Raw genomic sequence first — 20,769 nt, forward strand, 5'->3', positions numbered from 1 at the left:
CTAGTAGTCCCCAATTTCTATTGTAGCCATCTTTATGTCCATTAGTACCCAATGTTTAGTTGCCACTTTGAGAGCATGCAGTATCTAGTTTTCTATTCCTAAGTTAATTTGCTTAGGATAGTGACCTCCAGCTGCATCCATGTTGTTGCAAAGGACATAATTTCATTCTTTTTTTAATGGCTGCATAGCATTCCATGGTGTTCTGAATTCTAAATCTTCCCACACTTAAATCTCTACTCACTAAAGAAAATAGTCATTGTTCCAAATTCCTGTGGTTACTTTCAACAGGAGATGCTGACCAGATTTGAGGCCTGGAGCTTGAGGTCTCATTCTGAGCCCTTTTTGTACAGTCACTGTATCTCAGGTGACTCCACTTAAAAGGGAATGAGTTTCCTAACTCAAATTACCTAATCTGCTTCTCAGGTTCACCAATGTCCTCCCAAGTTGACCACTTACAATTCTGTGTTTAAGATGTGCTGTAGTGCTTAGTGCCCAAGCATGGACTATGGACCCAGATTGCCTTGGTTCAAATCTTGGCTGTACCACTTATTAGTTGTGTGACCTTGGAAAAGGAGCTTAAACTCTGTGCCTCAGTTTTCTAATATGTAAAATGTAGATAATACCAGAAACTACATCATAAGTTTTTTTTAATGAGAATTAAATGCATTAATGTAAGTAAAACCCTTTGAATAGACCCTGGCTCATAGTTGATGCTATATAGATGTTAACCGTTGTTATCATTGTATGTATTTTCCTTTAAACTCTAAAGATCTTTGATTAGTATGTGTAAATATCGTTTCCATTTAATTTTAAAAATCTTTGAACTTAATGGACTTTTGTAGTCATCCATATTTATACAGCATACAATTTCCTTAAATGTTAATATCTAAATATATATATATATATATCTATATATATTTGAATTTGGCCCTGATGTGGTCACAGCTTGTAATTCTACTGACTTGTTTTAGATTCAACTCTGTGCACTTAAAAAATAACTTACTCGAGTTACTTAACCTCTCCATGTCTCAATTTCCTTATCTGAAAGAATGGGGATAATAATCCCTAACATACTCTCTCATTCAATAAATACTGAATATTTGTTGAGCACTCACTATGTCCTAGGCACTATCCTAGGTTCTTTGAATACATTATTGAACAAAGCAGACAAATGTCCTTGCCTTCTTTTTATTCTAGCAAGGGTGGGGGTGGCAGGGAACAAGTGGTAGGGGGAGAAAATATAATGAATGAATCAATTATACATTAGGAGGTGATGAGTGCTAATATAATGCTAATGAAAACATAGAAGTGGTTAAGAGGAATCAAATTTGCAGGTAGGGTTTTGGATGTCAGTTATAATATTGCCAAGGGTGACTGGTGTAGGCCTTTGGGGAATATGAGATTTGAGTAAAGACTTGGAGGTGAGAGAATAAGCCAAGGGGTACCTGGGGAAGAGCATTTAAGAAAGGATGATATATTAGCTTCTGCTGCAGCAACAACTCTAATTTTCCAGGCTCTTGACAAACACAAGTACTTATTTTTTGCTTATATTACATGGCTAATAGCCATTCCCACAATTTTTTGAGGCTTCCTCTCTCTGGATTTAATTATAACTATTTAATAATTTGCAATTATAAGTATTTACGCTTATCAGAAGCTGGTAAATATATTCCATTACAGGGAAGTATGGCAAGATTAGGGAGCATGAAGAAAGAATGAACACAATAGGTCCGGTTGTTGACTCCTTGGATGTCTCCAGTGTCCTCTATTTTTTTGAAGAATCCCCGGAAATGTAATCCTCAGAATGTTCTTGATATCATTGAATTATTTTGTTGTATGTACCTGAAGAAATGAACCATACCAGAGCAGCTGGCATGATTGTTTTGCACAAGCATCAAGAGTGATCGTGTGCACCTGGTTTCACTGAGCTCCTGGAGAGCAAGAGTAGAGGTAGGGAAACCTACAAGGAGGCTATTGAAGTAATCCAGTGGGGAGATGACGACGGTGATCTGAACCAAGGAGCAGGGGTAGAGAGGGCAAGAAGTCATTTTGAATATTTTGAAGATGATTTTTTTATGGATCACGTGGAACAAAGGTGCATGTGAAAACTTGTCAGATGTGAGGCACCACACACAAGTACATTATTAATTAGATTTAGAATATCGTTTTGGCTAGAGGGATGAATAGGGCCTGAGAACCCTGAGGAAAAAGGGAAGCTCCTATTGCCCAGGCTGCAGAGGGGGCTTCTCAGCCATTGAAGAAGTGACACCAAAATCTTTTTTGATGAAAACCCCCAAGAAACATGATTGGATAGTGCTGTTGCCTCTGATAGTCCCTCTGAGGTCAGGCCTAGTCCCCAGCCAGCATAGAATAAAAGTCCTTCCTATTTTCACTCTCAAAGAGTACCTGGTGTGATTTAAAAAATTTTCCTAAGACTGTATGTGTACTAGGATGGGATTTGTTCTGCCTTTATTCACTGGCAGGCATGTGGCCAGTATGGCCTCAGAGTGTGGATGTTTTCTATCGTCTTATATCACTAAAAACACACACTGGTTTCAAATGTATTCTGAAGCCTGTTTCCGGGTTGAAGTCATCAGTAAGGGTTTTGCCTATGTCCCACTTTCTGGTTTCCTAGTGCTTCCCTTGTGTACCTTTTCTCTTTCCCCAGTTCCCCAAACCAACTGTCTACAACCACACATAGCAATGCTTGGGAAGATGTGATTCCCTTTTGTACCCAGAGATTACACTGCTTACTCAAAAGCAAAGAAATTTGAACTGAATTGTATCTATTGCTTCTGTTCTAAAAATAACACTTCTTCTTTACCTAATGTGTATAGGAAATAGGTGGCTTTATTTCTATATAACAGATGCAAAAGCCACTCAGGTAAAGCAGTAAACCCCAGGTGAGGATGCATTTCGATGTACTTAGAATTGCCACAAATAGAAAGCTAAATCCCTGATGGAAGACCCAGAGCTAATTATACCAGAAAGTTAGGAAATTGATTTAACAAAGAGAATTTGTGATATTATCCCTGTTGACAATTGGATTAGGGAATTTTCCCAGCTCCGTGGTTTACAGGATATTTTTCTACAAATCATTAGCAAAAGGTGTCAAACAAGAGAGGAAGCTTCTCATTTTGAACTATAGAAATGCATATTTTTGTTTGATGCAGAGCAGCATTACCAAAGCCTTTAATTATATATACATGGGGCTGATAAGGAAGAAGCCTTTTGAGGTATATTAACTGTCAAATGTAAAGAATGACGGAGGAGGGATAGGAAAGGAGGGAATAAAATAATTTTCAATTATTTATTTAGGACTGTAGTGTCAAAGTAAACTAGACTTGGATTCTAGCCATCACAGTGCTACTGTGGACAAGTTATATGACTAAGAAAGTCACTGAACTTCTCAGGACTTCAGTGTTGAAGTATCTTTTGTTATATTTATTTTTCCATCAGTTGAGGTTCAGCTGGTGTTTGGTTACGTGAGTAAGTTCTTTGGTGGTGATTTGTGAGATTTTGGTGCACCCATCACCCGAGCAGTATACACTGCAACCTATTCGTAGTCTTTTATTCCTCACCCCCTCCCACACTTACCCCTAAGTCCCCAAAGTCTGTTGTATCATTCGTATGCTTTTGTGGCCTCATAGCTTAGCTCCCACATAACAGGGAGAACATACGGTATTTGGTTTCCCATCACTGAGTTACTTAGAATAATAGACACCAATCTCATACAGGTAGCTGCAAATGCTGTTAATTCATCCCTTTTTATGGCTGTGTAGTATTCCACTGTGTGTGTGTGTGTGTGTGTGTGTGTGTATCACACACTTTATCTACTCATTCATTGATGGGCATCTGGGTTGGTTCCCGGATTTTGCAATTGCGAATTGTGCCGCTATAAATATGCATGTACAAGTATCTTTTTCGTATGATGACTTTTCCTCTGGGTAGATAGTAGTGGTATTGCCGGATCAAATGGTAGTTCTACTTTTAGTTAAGGAATCTCCACACTGTTTTCCATAGTGGCTGTACTAGTTTACATTCCCATCAGCAGTGTAGATGTGATCCCTGATCACTGCATCCATGTCAACATCTGTTTGTTGATTTTTTGATTATGGTCATTCTTGTAGGAGTAAGGTGGTATCAATTGTGGTTTTCACTTGCATTTCCCTGATCATTAGTGATGAGCATTTTTTCATGTTGGCCATTTGTGTATCTTTTGAGAATTGTCCATTAGCCCACTTTTTGATGGGATTTTTTTTTCTAATTTGAGTTCCTCGTAGGTACTTGGTATTAGTCCTTCATCAGATTTATAGATTGTGAAGATTTTCTCCCATTCTCTGGGTTGTCTGTTTGCTGACTTTTCCTTTTGCTGTGCAAAAGCTCTTTAGTTTAAGTCCTAGCTATTTATCTTTGTTTTGATTGCATTTGCATTCTTGGTCATGAAATCCTTGCCTAAGCCAATGTCTAGACAAGTTTTTCCGATGTTATCTTCTAGAATTTTTGGTTTCAGGTCTTAGATTTAAGTCCTTAATCCATCTTGAGTTGATTTTTGTATAGGGTGAGAGATGAGGATCTAGTTTTATTCTCCTACATGTGGATAGCCAATTATCCCAGCACCATTTGTCCTTTCCCCACTTCGTTTACTTTGTCGAAGATCAGTTGGTTGTTAAGTATTTGAGCTTATTTCTTGGTTGTCTATTCTGTTCCATTAGTCTATATCCCTATTTTTATACCAGTTCCATGCTGTTTTGGCGACTATGGCCTTAAAATACAGTTTGAAATCAGGTAGTGCGATGTCTCGATTTCTTTTTGCTTATCTTGCTTTGGTTATGTGGGCTCTTTTTTGGTTCCATGTGAATTTTAGAATTGTTTTTCCTAATTCTGTGAAGAATGAAAGTGGTATTTGGATGGGGATTGCATTGAATTTGTAGATAGCTTTTGGCAGTATGGTCATCCTCACAATATTGATTCTACCCATCCATGAGCATGGGATGTGTTTCCATTTGTTTGTGTTATCTGTAATTTCTTTCAGAAGTGTTTTGTAGTTTTCCTTGTAGAGATCTTTCACCTCCTTGGTTAGGTATATTGCTAAGTATTTATTTTTTGCAGCTATTGTAAAAGAGTTGAGTTCTTGATTTGATTCTCTGCTTGGTATATTAATCTTGTATCCAGAAACTTTGCTGAATTCTTTCATCAGTTCTAGGAGCTTTCTGAAGGAGTCCTCAGAGTTTTTAAGGTAAACTATCATATCATCAGCAAAAAGTGACAGTTTGACTTCCTCTTTACCAATCTGGATGTCCTCTATTTCTTTCTCTTGTCTGATTGCTCTGGCTAGGACTACCAGTAGTATGTTGAAGAGTCGTGAGAGTGGGCATACTTGTCTTGTTCCAGTTCTCAGAATGTTTTCAACTTTTCCCCGTTCAGTATTATGTTGGCTATATCTCAACTAAGTATTCTGCTCAGGGTATCACAAGGGCAAAATTGCGGGGGTCTATCCCACAGACCCTGACCCAATGACAGATGAATAACATACACTGACAGATATTATGCCTGTCAGTCTAGCTGAGCATCTGGGCCACTTACAGACTCCAAGGAGAGTGCTGTAAAGAGTTGCAGCTGCTGGCCTTGACTTGCTGGCCCTGCTGGCATTTATTCAGCACACATTAAATGACAAGTCTCAAGTAAATACCACTAGAAGGTAATTACCATTGCAGACCCCCGAGTAAAGAGCAATCATGGACCTGAGGGTGGTCAAAGGTTAGTCATAGGACCACATGAGTAAACAAGCTATTTAGATAGATTCCTCTACATTCCTATGTTAATTACCCTTGCCATAGCTCAGAGGATTAGGCTGCCTTCAGCTATAACTCTATCCTGAGGTTATTGCAAAAACCTTCCGGCTTTCTAAGATGGTTTGTGTTTATTTTGCAGCTTCTCCCACCATCCTTACTGAACCCTTATGCAAAATTAAGCTGGTGACTGGCCTTGAACCACTTTGACCATCTTTAGCCTCTCATGTGAGGAGAATCAACTTCTAAGCTTCTTCAGGTTGTTCGAAGAATTCAGTTCTTGCTTATGATTTCCATGTGGCTCCCTCCATATTCCAGAGAGCAACAATGGGCTGTGTCTTTCTCAGGCTTTAATTTTTTTTTTTTTTTTTTTTTTAAGACAGAGTCTCACTCTGTCACCAGGCTGGAGTGCACTGGCGCAATCTCAGCTCACTACAACCTCTGCCTCCTGGGTTCAAGCGATTCTCCTGCCTCAGTCTCCCAAGAAGCTGGGACTACAGGCACATTCTACCACACCCAGCTAATTTTTATATTTTTAGTAGTGATGGGGTTTCACCATGTTGGCCAGGTGGTCTCAATCTCTTGATCTCATAATCTTCCCACCTCGGCCTCCCAAAGTGCTGGGATTACAGGCATGAGCCACCACACCAGGCCTTTAAATCTCTTTCTACATTCCTTTGCTGCTGCGTCTTCCTACCTCATGTTCTGCTTTTAAGGGCTTATGATACTACATTTGGCCCACCTGGGTAATTCAGGGAACTCTCCCTATCTTGAGTTCATGGGCAAAGTCCTTTAGCCATGTAATGTAACATATACAAACGCATGACACCAGAGGGTGAATTTCATGGGGGCCAAATTTCAACTTATATGTAGAGTACATAGGAACCTATGAATTGGGTTATTTACCAGCCATTCTAGCCTCTTTGAATAACTTTTCCTGTATTGCAGAGGCTAGAACCTCTTGCAGCTGAGGTTCTGGATGTGATTTATAGTCTGCCAATTAGATGTACTCAAATGAGACTTGAACTTGGAACATAGGTTAAAAAGGAGGGAGGCAGCACGTGAAGCATCCACTTTGGTGAGAATTGAAGCAATGCTGGCACAGTTCTGGAACCAACAGCTATAGTAGTAACTTCTTCATTTAACAGGCAGCTGTAATAGAAACTAACCAACACATCAGACTGTCTTTGATTGCTTTTCAGATACAGAAAACATCTACTAAATGTCTTTATAAGGGTATCATAATTTTCAACTTATTTAATGGAGGTAGTACTATTCCCATTTTGACAACTGAAGAAATGCAGAATCAGTTGTTAAGGGGACTTGCCCATGGTCATATTCAAGTTTAAAGTTCTTGCCATTACATGAAAGCCCCCTCCTCTTTTCCTCCTCCTCCTTCCTTTTTAAAAATTAGAATAATTTTTCTAACACTTGTGGCTTATAACCATATTATGAATTCTGACTTTGACCTTATATGTAACACAGCTGTCTTCAAATAGATTTTTCATCCAGCTTTATTTGATGTAGGAGACTTTACTGGGGACTCATGGGGATTACAGATTAGGGGGAAGGGAGGTGAGAATACCCTCAAGGAAAATGGTCAGCTATAGCCAGCACTGAACTTGCAATTTCTAGTTTCAATGGATCCTCCCCTTTCTACTCCCTGTCTTCATGGAGTAGAATGACCTCCCAGAGACCACGTTCAGAAAGACTGTTCCAGAAGCACAAAAAGAACCTGGGTTCCATAGACATGGCTACACCTGCTGCCACAGAGATAAACAAGATGCTCTGGCAAGTCAGCCAGAAGAGACAAAAAAAAAAAAAAAGCTGGGCTGTCACATTTGTACTATGACAGATGTCTGCATTCATATAATGTGAGAGTGAATCTTTGGGCCTGGAAGAGGCAGAGAAATGGCACATTTTTATAATTTTTTGATGCAAAGGATATTGCAATATTGTCATGTAAAAGTTGTTGCTTTGTGAAAATACAGAATTGCTACTTTTGGGAAAATAAAACATGAGTGAGGAAAGGAGCTGTGAGTCTAATCCTGGAAAAAGTAAAAGCAGCCTCAGGATGAATCTACATGATTAAATTGGGATGTAGTTTGGGGGCTGGGTGCAGGAGGAGTAAGGAGGAGGCTTAGTCCTAGACTTAGAATGGTAAATCTTAGAAGCAGAGCCAATGCCTTTCTCATTCACCACTATATTCATGAGGATTAGAAATGTGCCTGCCATGTTGTAGGCACTTAATACATATTTCTAAATTGCTATTATAAATAGTTACTGGAACTAGATTGTGTAAAGCAAGTGTTGCCAAACTATATCCAATGACCAAATCTGGCCCACACCTATTTTGGTAAATAAAATTTTATTGGCACAGAGCCATGCTTCTTTGTTCCTATATTGTCCTTGGCTGCTATTGCACTGAAATGGCAGAGCTGAGTGATTGTGGCAGAGACTATATGGCTCGAAAGTTTATCTGGCTCTTTACAGAAAAAGTTTTCCTTTTTTATTTTTATAGATACAGGGTATACAAGTGCAGTTTTGTTACATGGATATGTTGCATAGTGGTAAAGTCTGGGCTTTCCGTGTAACATAACCCAAATAGTATACATTATACTCAAAAGGTAACTTCTCATCCCTTACCCCCTTCCACCCTCCCACCTTTTAGACTCTCCAATGTCTATTCAAGTCTTTATATCCATGTGTATACATTATTTAACTCCCAGTTATAAGTGAGAACATGCAGCATCTGACTTTCTGTTTGAGTTATTTCATTTAAGATAATGGCCTCTGGTTCCATCCATGTTGCTGCAAAAAATGACTTCATTCTGTTTTATGACTATTATTCTAAGGTGTATATATGTATCACATTCTTTATTCAGTCCTGTTAATGGACATTTAAGTTGATTACATGACTTTGCTGTTGTGAACAGTACAGTGATGGGCATATGAGTGCAGGCATCTTTTTTATGTAATTTTTTTTTCCTTCTGGTAGATACTCAGTAGTGGGATTGCTGTATTGAATGGTAGTGCTATTTTTAGTTTTCTGAGAAATCTCCATACTATTTTCCATAGAGGTTGTACTAATTTAAATTCCCACCAACACTGTATAAGCAGTCCCTTTTCTCTTTATCCTTGCCAATACCTGTTGATTTTTGACTTTTTAATAGCCATTCTGACTTATGTAAGATAGTTTCTCATTGTGGTTTTAATTTGCATTTCTGATTAATGATGAGCATTTTTTGTTTGGCCAATTGTATATCCTCTTTTGAAAAGTGTCTGTTTATGTCTTTTGCCCACTTCCTAACGAGGTTGTCATTTTCTTGTTGAGTTGTTCGAATTCCTTATAGGTTCTGAATATTAGTCCTTTGTCAGATACATATTAATAGTTTGCAGATACCTTTTCCCATTCTGTATGTTCTTTGGTGATGCTGTTGATAGTTTCTTTTGCTGTGCAGAAGCATTTTAGTTTCATTCCCATTTGTCTCATCTTTTTCTTGTTGCTTGTGGTCTTGAAGACTCACTCATAAATTCTTTGCCTAGGCCAATGTCCAGAATATTTTTTCCTAGGTTTTATTTTAGGGTTTTTATAATTTTAGGTCTTATATTTAATTCTTTAATCTAGAGTTAATTTATACATATGGTGAGAAATAGGCATCTAGTTTCGTTCTTTGCATATGGCTACTCAATTTTTTCAGCATCAGTTTTCAAATAGGATGTCCTCTCTCAAATGTTTGGCTTTGTCCACTTTTTCAAAGATCAGTTCATTGTGGATAGGTGGCTTTATTTCTGGGTTCTCTACTCTGTTCCATTTATCTATGTGTCTATTTTTATAGCAGTACTATGCTGTTTTGGTTACTATAGCCTCGTAGTATAATTTGAAACCAGGTAATGTGATGTCTCCAGCTTTGCTTTGGCTTTCAGGTTTTTTGGTTGCATATAAACATCAAAATTGTTTTTTTCTAATTCTTTTTAAAAGGATGTTCGTAATTTCATAAATATTGCATTGTGTTTATGCTTAGAACATTCTTGATCATCTCTTGTAGGGGCAGTTTAGTGAAAAATTCCCTTAGCGTTTGCTTATCTGGGAAAGACTTTATTTCTCCATTTATGAAGCTTAGTTTAGCGGGATATAAAATTTGTTCTTGGCAGTTTTTTTTTTTCTTCAAGAAGTCTAAAAATAGAACCCAAATCTCTTGTAAGGTTTCTGGTGAGCAGTCCACTGTTAATCTGCTGGGATTCCTCCTGTAGTTGATTTGATGCTTTTCTCATGCTAATTTTAGGATTTTTTTCCTTCACATTGACTTTAGATACTCAAAGACTGTGTATGTTTTGGTGAAGTTTGTCTTGCAATATATCCTGTTGAAGTTTTAAGCCTCTTATATCTAGATGTCTAAATCTCCAGCAAGACTAGGAAAGTTTTCCCTAATTATTTCCTTAAGTAGATTTTCCAAACATTTTACTACTTCTTCTCCCTCTGGAATACCTATGACTCATATTTTCAGACATTTTATGTAATCCCATACCTCTAGAAACCTTTGTTCATTTAAAAAAATCTTACATTTTAGACTGATTGGATTCATTTGAAAGATCTGTTCAAGCTCTGAGATCCTTCCTTCTGCTTGATTTAGTACATCATTAAAGCTTTCAACTGTGTTTTGTCATTCCTTTAATGAATTTGTTATTTCCGGAAGTTCTTTTTTTGATATCTCTTTAGTACCTTTTTCATTCATATCCTGAATTCTTTTTCTAATTTGTGTTGGTTTTCAACTTTGATTTCATTGAGCTTCTTTAAAGTCAGCATTTTAAATTCTTTCTGGTATTTCAAAGATTTCATTTTGGTTTGTATCCATCGCTAGAGTTAATGTGATCCTTTGGGGATATTGTAATACTGTTTTTTCGTACTTCCAGAGTTGTTTCTCTGGTTTCTTACTTGGATAAACTGTATCTTTTTACTTTTGAATTTACTTTCATATTTAGATAGGATTTTTCCCCCTTGAGGATGTGACTATAATGTATGTTGTGTGGGTTTGTTTGGCTTTGGTTCTGGGTGCTTTAAGTGGCAAAGACACTGTGTGAGTTCCTTGGTTATAGATAGCCTTTATGTAGTGACTTTCTCTACTGTTGTTTGTAGTAGCAATGTACTAGGCATATTAGCAGGCTCACTGTCCCCTATGGGGCTGGGATGGCAGAGTTCTCAGGAATCTTTTCTTGTTCCCCAGTGCTGTGCACTTTTGTCAGCAGATTTTGTATTGGGTTGTGCAGTTCAACCTCCAAGTCAGTAGGTGATGCTTGTTAGTAAGAGTTGGCTAGGGCTAACACAGATAGGTATACATTTGATTTTTGTTTACTAGGAGAAGCTCTCTGACGCCTCAGGCAATGGGGTAGTCTGGAATGCACAGTGGCCTGAGCTCCCTGATCAGCCGGTGATGGGACAAAGCTGGCTGGAACTGAACTACCAATCCCACCTTTGGATACTTCAATGGCAGGGATAAGTACCAGTCCTGACTGGAGGAGTTGGTTAGGGGCAGCTCCTGATGAAATGCCCCAAGGTATCTGTGTGTGCGTGGGGGGGGGGGGGGGGGGGGAAGGGGTTGCCCCAGCTCCATGGCCTGAGCAGGGAGGAATGTGATCTTTCTCTCTTGGAAAGATAGAACACTGCTGTCTTTCTATAGATAGAAACACTGCTGTCTATCTCCAGGCTGCAATGTAGCTGAGTGCCATGAAAAACACCTGTCCCATGGCTTACTTCTGAAATGTCTTCTGCACAGAATCTCCTCCCTCAGTCCAAAACACATAGCTCTTTTACTCTCTACCTCAGGTACAATGCTGCTCGGTGCAGAGTGGGAGGAGCCTGCCTTTTGTGTAAACTTAGGCCTTGTTGGCCCACTGCCACTGGGGAAGCAGCTGCCCATAACATCCCTAGAATGGCCATCCTTCAGTGTGCCTGTGCCAAACTCCCATGGGTACTGCTAAGGCTGTGCCCACAGCAGTGGGTAGGCATGGAGGAGAAATCCCACTCTCCAGTCATGCCCAAGCACCAAGGCCACCTGGCCCCTGGGGTAGAGTCACACTATTCCCTTGCAAAGCCAAACACACTGCCATTATCTACATTGGAGGCAGTGTAGTCACTCTCAGCCCACACGTGGGGAGCTCTTGTATACAGGAAATTGTGTACTCTGTTTTATTTTGTTCCAAAGGACAAAGGACTAAGTGCAGCTCTTTTGGGGTGCTGTATTCTTTCATCCCCTAAGAGCAGCACTCTTTGAGGGCTAGTCCACTAGGAACCCCGAAGGTCCACTGGGTCCAGCCAGCCCTGTGACTGCTGCAATCTGAGCAGGTGCCAAGAGATGTCTGCAGGGGCTCCAATGATGTGGAGACACAAGGGCAAAGTTCCCTGGGCAGGACACAGTCCCCTAGTGGGTACACTTCTAGTAGGGCACCCGCTACTGCCACTTGGGATTTTGAGGTGAGGGCAAATAACCTAGCACAAGCTGGTAGTTTGGTGTATTAGCCTCAAGAAGTCCCCAAATGCACATATGAGCATTTGGGTTCACAAGATCAGAGAAGCTGTCTCACAGTTCAGGTAACAGCAGTCTTCTGCAGGTGCAGGGGGAGGCAAAAACACTCCTATCTACCCTTTTGTGAGGTAATACCATGTCCCTCTCTAAGATCTGCCAGACCTTGTTTCCTTCTTTTTCTGTGCCCTACTTCCCAAGAGTTTTCCACTAGACTCAAGCACTCTCCACTTGATTCCATTTGAGTTATGATTATTCACCTGCAAATCTGGCTCCTATTTCTGAGAACTGGTGTCTGACATCTCTAGTCGGCTGTTTTCTATGCATGTTCTGTTACAGGAAAAGTTTCCTGTCCCCTGGTATAAAGCATTATTCAAAGAAAGCTACCTCAAAGTAGATGGAAAAAGACTCCGTTTCTCAGACTCCATGTCACCCTTCAGCTACCAGTATGTTCCTTTGCTCCCATGTAAAGAAAATTTTTGAAAAAGTTTTATATACTCTCTCCAATTTCTCTCCTCATTTTCTTTTGAATTTAGTACACTTAAACTTTAGCCTTCATTGAAATTTCTCTTATCAGCATCATCGGTGTTATAAATTTAAGGTAAAATTTTCAGGCCTCTTGTTGTTTGATATAGCAGCAGTGTCTGACATGATTGGGCACATTCGAAACTTTTTTTTTTTCTTGTCTTGGCTTCTTCACCACATGTCTTCTTGCTTCACTGATTGCTTCTTCTCAGCATCCTTTGCTGATCTTTTATCTTCCTGGCCTCTTAATGCTGGGTGCTCCAGGTTCAGTTCTTGGTCCTCTTATCTATCTAAATTGCCTCGGTGATTGTATCTAGTTTCACAACATTAATTAACATCTACACAGTCAGAACTTCCAAATTTCTGTCTCTAACCTGGACCTCTCCTCTGATTCATACATCCAATTTGGCATCTTTATTTGGACACCTCCAAACAACCTGTCCAAACAGAAAACCTAATAATCCCTCCTGAAACCTGCTATCCCCAAAGTCTTTGCATGTCTGTTAATGTAAGCTCCTTTTTTCCAATTGCTCAGGCCAAAACCCTTTGAATGATTTTTGACTCCTCTTGTTCACACTTTGCATTCTATCCATTTGAAAATTCTGTTGACTCTACTTTATCTAAACACCACCCACTTCTTATCACCTCTTTTGCTAAAGTTGTAGTCCAAGTGATATGGTTTGAATATGTCTCCCAATGTTTGTGCTGGAAACCTAATCCTCAATGCAAAAATATTGAGAGGTGGGACATTTAAGAGTTGATTAAGTCATGAAAGTTTTGCCTTAATGAATGGGTTAGTGTCATTATCTCAGGAGTGTATTGGTTATTGTCAGAGAGGGTTTGTTATAAAAGTAAGTTTGGTCCCCTTTTGCCTCCCCTTCACTCTCTTGCCCACGAGATGCCTTTTACCATGTGAGATGTGGCAAGTAGACCCTCATCAGATGTCAGCCCCTCAATCTTGGACTTCTAGCCTCCAGAACTGTAAGCCAAATAAATTTCTTTCCTTTATAAATTACCTAGTCTGTGGTATTCTGTTACAACAGCATTAAACAGACTAAGACACCAAGCCATTGCCATCTCTTACTTGAATTAATAAAATAGCTTTTGACTCATCTCCCAGCTTTTCCCCTTCATCTCCTTTATCCATTCACAACACAAGAATTAGAATATTCCCATTTGTATGTAATTTAAATCACATAACTTCCCTATTTGCAACTTTTCAACGGTCCCATCTCACTGAGAATAAAAGCCAAAGGCCTTTAAATGGCCTACATGAACCTATGTGATCTGGCCCTATTATGCCTCTGTCCTTATATGCCACCACTTTGTCAGGCATGCAAATGTGCTCCTAAGATCTCCTGCTGCAGAGAGAATTGACTGACAGCTTCAACTGCTGTGGTCAGAAATCTGTCACTAAATTCATGACAAGGCCATGCTTCCCATGGGCTTCTCTCAATGACTAAGCACGCCAGGATACTCAATATAGGACCATTCGTAGAATAGTCAGGATTCCTCTGATGGGAGGCTTTAGCTCATAGACTCCCCATTAGCCTGTTCAGAACTTTTCTAGCACTGTGCTGCAATCTGAGACTCTTGATACCCAAACCTCCCTCAGAGGGATCAGACATAGATGATGGTCTGAGGCTTTCCCTTCCTCTTCCGAATCCTCCCTCTTTGCCCTCACAAGTGTTTCTCCCATCAAATAACCTATGAGCATCTTTCAAAACTTTGTGAAATTATGGCATATAATTTTTCACTTGAAGACATTGACTCTAATTTGATATTTGACAGCTATTTCTCATGATGTGGGTGGTGAGTTCGAGAATTTATTTTTCACACTGCAGCTCATTAGCTATACTAAGTCAAAGTTATAAATAGTTCATATTAGGGCAAGAAATACCCCTATCATTTTGGCAAATAACTCCATTAGATGAATCTTTCTAAAATACAAAATGGTTGCTTTAGCTTGTATATTTTTGTGAAACTTTTAATGAGCAGAACCTCAATTTAGCAATATAAGGTTGAAGAATTACTGCATTTATAACTGCAAGTGAAATGTCAGTGTTGAAACAGATGTCAAATTTTATTCAATTTTCTAAATTAAAATACATAAATTTGACTCTATGGAAACTTTAAAGAACTGTTTGATAAAAACCACTGAGGAATGTGAAATTTTATTCAATGACATCATTAAACATTAAATGACATCATTAAACATCTAAGACTATTTGAAGATGTTTGAAAAAATGTTTTCTATTGAGAAAGATTACAAACTGGCCGAGGACCCACTCGTTGACTTTCTCTTGAAAACATTTTGTTATTAAGGACTCTGAATAATCGATATATATTAGTCAAGGCACTGGCAGATTTGGTGTCTGGTAAGGGCCTGCTCTCTGGTTCTATATGGTGTCTTTTCCCTGTGTGTTCACATGGTAAAAGGGACAAGGGAGCTCTGAGGTTTTCTTAATGCCCTTTTTGTAAGGGCATTAATCCCATTCATGAGGGCTCTAGTCTCAGGATCTAATCACCTTCCAGAGGTCACATCTCCTAATAGCATCATTTTGAGGTTAGAATTTCAACACAAGAAATTTGGGAGACACATATTTATACCATCATGCCAGTCTTGCTTCTGAATCAGGTTATTGTGAAGACAGACATTGGAAAAGGTAACTGCAATAATGACAGTTGGTTATTTGACATTTTCTAGGAATATTAACCATGCTGAAGAATTCACATACTTGTTACATTTTGCAGTATAAGCTTTGGAGGAATAAGTATGCGCAAACACGAGGACTAAAATACATTCCTTGCTATCCCTTCCTCCATACTGTCTCCTCAGCAATGGTTCATGGCCTAAACGTGAAGTGCTCATTATATTTGTTCAGAGTACATTACTTTCAGCTCAATTTTTCACCTGTAACTAGCCACCATGTATTCTCATCTCTTCTGTTAAAAAGTACAAAAGCGAAGGTGTAAAAATACTACAATGCCCTTCTGTAATGGGATTTTTTGCTCTGAATTGGGAACATAAGAGACACATTAAATGGAACATGCCAAAATGCTAAGGCAGCATGAGGGAGACCATCTGTCTCAATATTCTTTCTAGTTAATTTTAAATGAGCAAAAGATTAAAAATATGTTTTCCTAGTCCTTGCATCTTCACAGAGGAAATCCATTAAAGCAGGAGCTTTGCCATTTGCCATTCCCTTATCTGTCTCCAAGTTACCAGCATTTAAACGAAGTCATGAAGCATCTAGGAAGAGAGGGTTTGGAAGACAGAGTGTTAAAAAGTGATAGATTTGTTTGCTGACTGTATTAGTTTCCTATTGCTGCTGTAACAAATTATCACAAACACCATGGCTTAAACAACACAGTTTATGCTACAGTTCTGTAGGGTAGAAATATAAAATGGGTCTTACTGGGCTAAATTTAAGGTATCCACCATGCTACACTTTAAAAAAAAAAAAAAAAAAAAAAAAGATCTAGTATCTAAATTCTCTGGTAGATCAAAGAATAGTTGTTTCCTTGTCTTTTGCTGCTTCCAAAAATACCCTCTCATTCTTCAGCCTGGTCCCTTCCTCCATCTTCAAAGCCAGCAATGTTGCATCTCTGACAGAAAGGACATTGTTTAAGTATATAATGGGTAACAAGTAAAACCTGAATACAATTTATTAGATGAAAATTAACTATAGTGCTAATCTTACATTTGTTAAGCTTAGCACAACTTATATTTCACAGTCCCATTTCAAGAGTGAATGGCTGGTTCAGTATTCATTTTTAAGCATATTTTTAATTCTTTTATTTCAGTAGTTTTTGGGGAACAGGTGTTTTTTTTGTTACATAGGTAAGTTCTTGAGTGGTAATTTCTGAGATTTTGATGCATGCATCACCTGAGCAGTGTACACTGTACTTAAGTATAGTCTTTTATCCATCAACCCCATCCTACCCTTCCCCATGAGTCCCCAAAATTCATTATATCATTCTTGTGCCTTCATATCCTCGTAGTTTAGGTCCTACTTATAAGTGAGAACATATGATACTTGATTTTCCATTCCTGAGTTATTTCACTTAGAATGGTCTCCAGCTCCATCCAGGTTGCTGCCAATGCCATTATTTTGTTTCTTTATATGGCTGAGTAGTATTCCACTGTGTATACACACATTTTCTTTTTCCATTCGTTGGTTCATGGGCATTTAGGCTGGTTTCATATATTTGCAGTTCTGAATTATGCTATTGTAAACATGTGTCTGCAAGTGTCTTTTTCATATAATGACTCCTTTACTCTGGGTAGATACCTAGTAGTGGGATTGCTGGATCAAACAGTAGATCTACTTTTTGTTCTTTAAGGAATCTCTATACTGTTTTCCATAGAGGTTGTACTAATTTACATTCCCAGCAGCATTATTAAAGTACTCCCTTTTCAACACATCCACACCAACATCTATGATTTTTTGATTGCTTAATTATGGCCATTCTTGCAGGGGTAAAGTGGCATCTCATTTTGCTTTTGGTTTGCATTTTTCCTGATAACTAGAGATGTTGAGCATTTTTCACGTTTGGCCATTTGTATATCTTTTGAGAATTGTCTACTAATGTCCTTTGTCCACTTTTTGATGTGATTATTTTTTCTCTTGCTGATTTGAGTTCCTTGTAGATTCTGGATATTCTTTGTTGGATACATAGTTTGAGAATATTTTCTCCCATTCTGTAGGTTGTCAGTTTACTCTGCTGATAACTTATTTTGCTGTGTATAAGCTTTTAGTTCAATTAGGTCCTGTCTATTTATCTTTGTTATTGTTGGATTTGCTGTTGGGTTCTTGGTGACGAAGTCTTTGCCAATGTCTAGAAGGGAGGGTTTTTCCAACGTACTAGAATTTTTATGGTTTCAGGTCTTAGATTTAAGTCTTTGATCCATCTTGAGTTAATTTTTGTATAGGGTGAGAGATGAGGATCCAGTTTCATTCTTCTACACATGGCTTGCAATTATCCTGGTACCATTTCTGGAAAAGGTTGTCCTTTCTCCACTTTGTTTTTGTTTGCTTTGTTGAAGGTCAGTTGACTGTAAGTATTTGGCTTTATTTCTGGATTCTCTATCCTGTTCTGTTGGTCTGTGTGCCTATTTTTATACCAATACCATGCTGTTTTTGATAACTATAGCCTTTGTAGCACAGTTCAAAGTCAGGTAATGTGATGCCTCCAGATTTGTTCTTTTTGCTTAATCTTGCTTTGGTTATGTGGGCTCTTTTTTGATTCTATATGTATTTTAGGATTTTTTTTTCTAGTTCTGTGAGGAATGATGCTGCTTTGACGGGAATTGCATTGAATCTGTGGATTGCTTTTGGAAGTATGGTCGTTTTTGCAATATTGATTCTACCCATCCATGAGCAATGGGATGTGTGTTAATTTGTGTCATTAATGATTTCTTTCAGCAGTGTTTTTTAGTTTTCCTTGTAGAAGCCTTTCACCTTCTTGGGTATGTTCCTGTTTTTTTGGCAGCTGTTGTAAAAGGAATTGAGTGATTGATTTCATTCTGAGCTTGGTCATTGTTGGTGTATAGCAGTGCTACTGATTAGTGTACATTAATTTTGTATCCTGAAACTACTGAACTCAGTTATCACATCTAGGAGCTTTTTAGATGAGTCTTTAGGATTTTCTAGGTATACAATCATATCATCAGCAAACAACAGTTTGATTTCCTCTTTACTGATTTGGATACCATTTATTTCTTTCTCTTGTTTGATTGCTCTGGCTAGGACTTCCAGGACCATGTTGAATAGAAATGGTAAAAATGGGCATCCTTGTCTTGTTCCAATTGTCGGGGCGGGAGAGGGGAGGGAATACTTTCAACTTTTCCCCATTCACTATAATGTTGGCTGTGGGTTTCTCATAGATGGTTTTTATTACCTTTGAGGTATGTCCCTTCTGTGCCAAGTTTGCTGGGGTTTTTAATCATAAAGGGATGCTCGATTTTGTCAAACTTTTCAGCATCTATTGAAATGATCATATTTTTCTTTTAAATTCTGTTCATGTGCTGTATCACATTTATTGACTTGCTTATCTTAAACCATCCCTGCATCCCTGGTATGAAACCCACTTGATCATGGTATATTATCTTTTTTAATATGCTATTGGATTCAGTTAGCTAGTATCTTGTGGATTTTTCTATCTGTTCTTCAGGGATATTGGTCTGTAGTTTTTGTTAGTTATGTCCTTTCCTGTTTTGGGGATTAGGATGATTCCGGCTTCATAGAATGATTTATAGAGGATTCCCTTTTTCTTTTGGATTAATTTCAGTAGAATTGGTATCAATTCTTCTTTGAATGTCTGATAGAATTCAGCTGTGAATCCATCTAGTCCTGGGCTTTTTGTTTGGCAATTTCTTACTGTTTCAATCCTGCTACTTGTTATTGGTCTATTCAGTTTCTATTTTTTTCCTGGCTTAATCTAGGAGGGCTGTATATTCTCAGGAATTCATCTTCTCTAGGTTTTCTAGTTTGTGTGTGTGTGTGAAGGTGTTCACAGTAGCCTTGAATGATCTTCTGTATTTCTGTGGTATTGGTTGTAATATCTCCAATTTTTTTCTTTTTCTTTTCTTTTTTTTTTTATTTGGAGATGGAGTCTCATTCTGTAGCCCAGGCTGGAGTGCAATGGCGCGATCTCGGCTCACTGAAACCTCCACCTCCTGAGTTCAAGTGATTCTCCTGCCTCAGCCTCCCAAGTAGCTGGGGCTACAGGTGTGTGCCATCATGCCTGGCTAACTTTGTTTCTTTAGTAGAAATGGGGTTTCACCGTGTAAGCCAGAATGGTCTCGATCTCCTGACCTCGTGATCTGCCAACCTGACCTCCCGAAGTGCTGGGATTACAGATGTGAGCCACCACATCTGGCCCCATTTCACTTCTAATTGAGCTTATTTGGATCTTCTTTTCTTGGTTCAGCTCACTAATGGTGTATCAATTTTGTCTTTCTTTTCAAAGACCCAGGTTTTTGTTTCATTTATCTTTTATATTTTTTATTTTGGTTTAAATTTAATAGTTCCACTGTGATCTTTGTTATTGCTTTTCTTCTGCTGGTTTTGGGTTTGAATTGTTCATTTTTCTCTAGTTCCATGAGGTGTGACCTTAGATTGTTTATGCTTTTTCAGACTTTTTTGATGTGGGCATTTAATGCTCTGAACTTTCCTCTCAGCACTACTTTTGCTGTATCACAGAGGTTTTGATAGGTTGTGCCACTATTAATTCAGCTCAAAAAATAATTTCCATCTTAACTTCATTGTTAACCCAAAGATCATTCAAGAGCAGATTATTTAATTTCCATGTATTTGTATAGTTTAGGGTTTCTTTTGGAGTTAATTTCCAGTTTTATTCCACTGTAGTCTGAGAGGATACTTGATATAGTTTTGGTTTTCTTAAATTTATTGAGACTTATTTTGTGACCTATCATATAGTTTATCTTAGAGAATATTCCATGTGCTGGAAGAATGTATGTTCTGCAGTTGTTGGAGAGAATGTTCTGTATTTGTTAAGTCCATTTGTTCTATGGTATAGTTTAAGTCCATTGTTTTTGTTGACTTTCTGTCTTGATGACCTGTCTAGTGCTGTCAGTGAAGTATTGAAGTCCCCGAATATTATTGTGTTGCTGTCTATCTCATTTCTTAGGTCTAGTAGTAATTGTTCTATAAATTTGGGAGCTCCAGTGTTACATGCATATATATTTAGGATTGTGATATTTTCCTGTTGGACTAATCTTTTTAACATTATATAATATCCCTCTTTGGTGTGTGTGTGTGTGTGTATGTGTGTGTTTTTTCTTTTTTTTTTTTCCTGTTGCTTTAAAGCCTGTTCTCTCTGATACAAGAATAGCTACTCTGCTCACTTTTGGTTTTCATTTGTATGGAATATCTTTTTCTACACCTTTACTTTGAGTTTCTGTG

The sequence above is a fragment of the Hylobates moloch genome, unplaced genomic scaffold (genome assembly GCF_009828535.3).
Source record: "Hylobates moloch isolate HMO894 unplaced genomic scaffold, HMol_V3 SCAFFOLD_7, whole genome shotgun sequence".
Classification (NCBI taxonomy): domain Eukaryota; kingdom Metazoa; phylum Chordata; class Mammalia; order Primates; family Hylobatidae; genus Hylobates; species Hylobates moloch.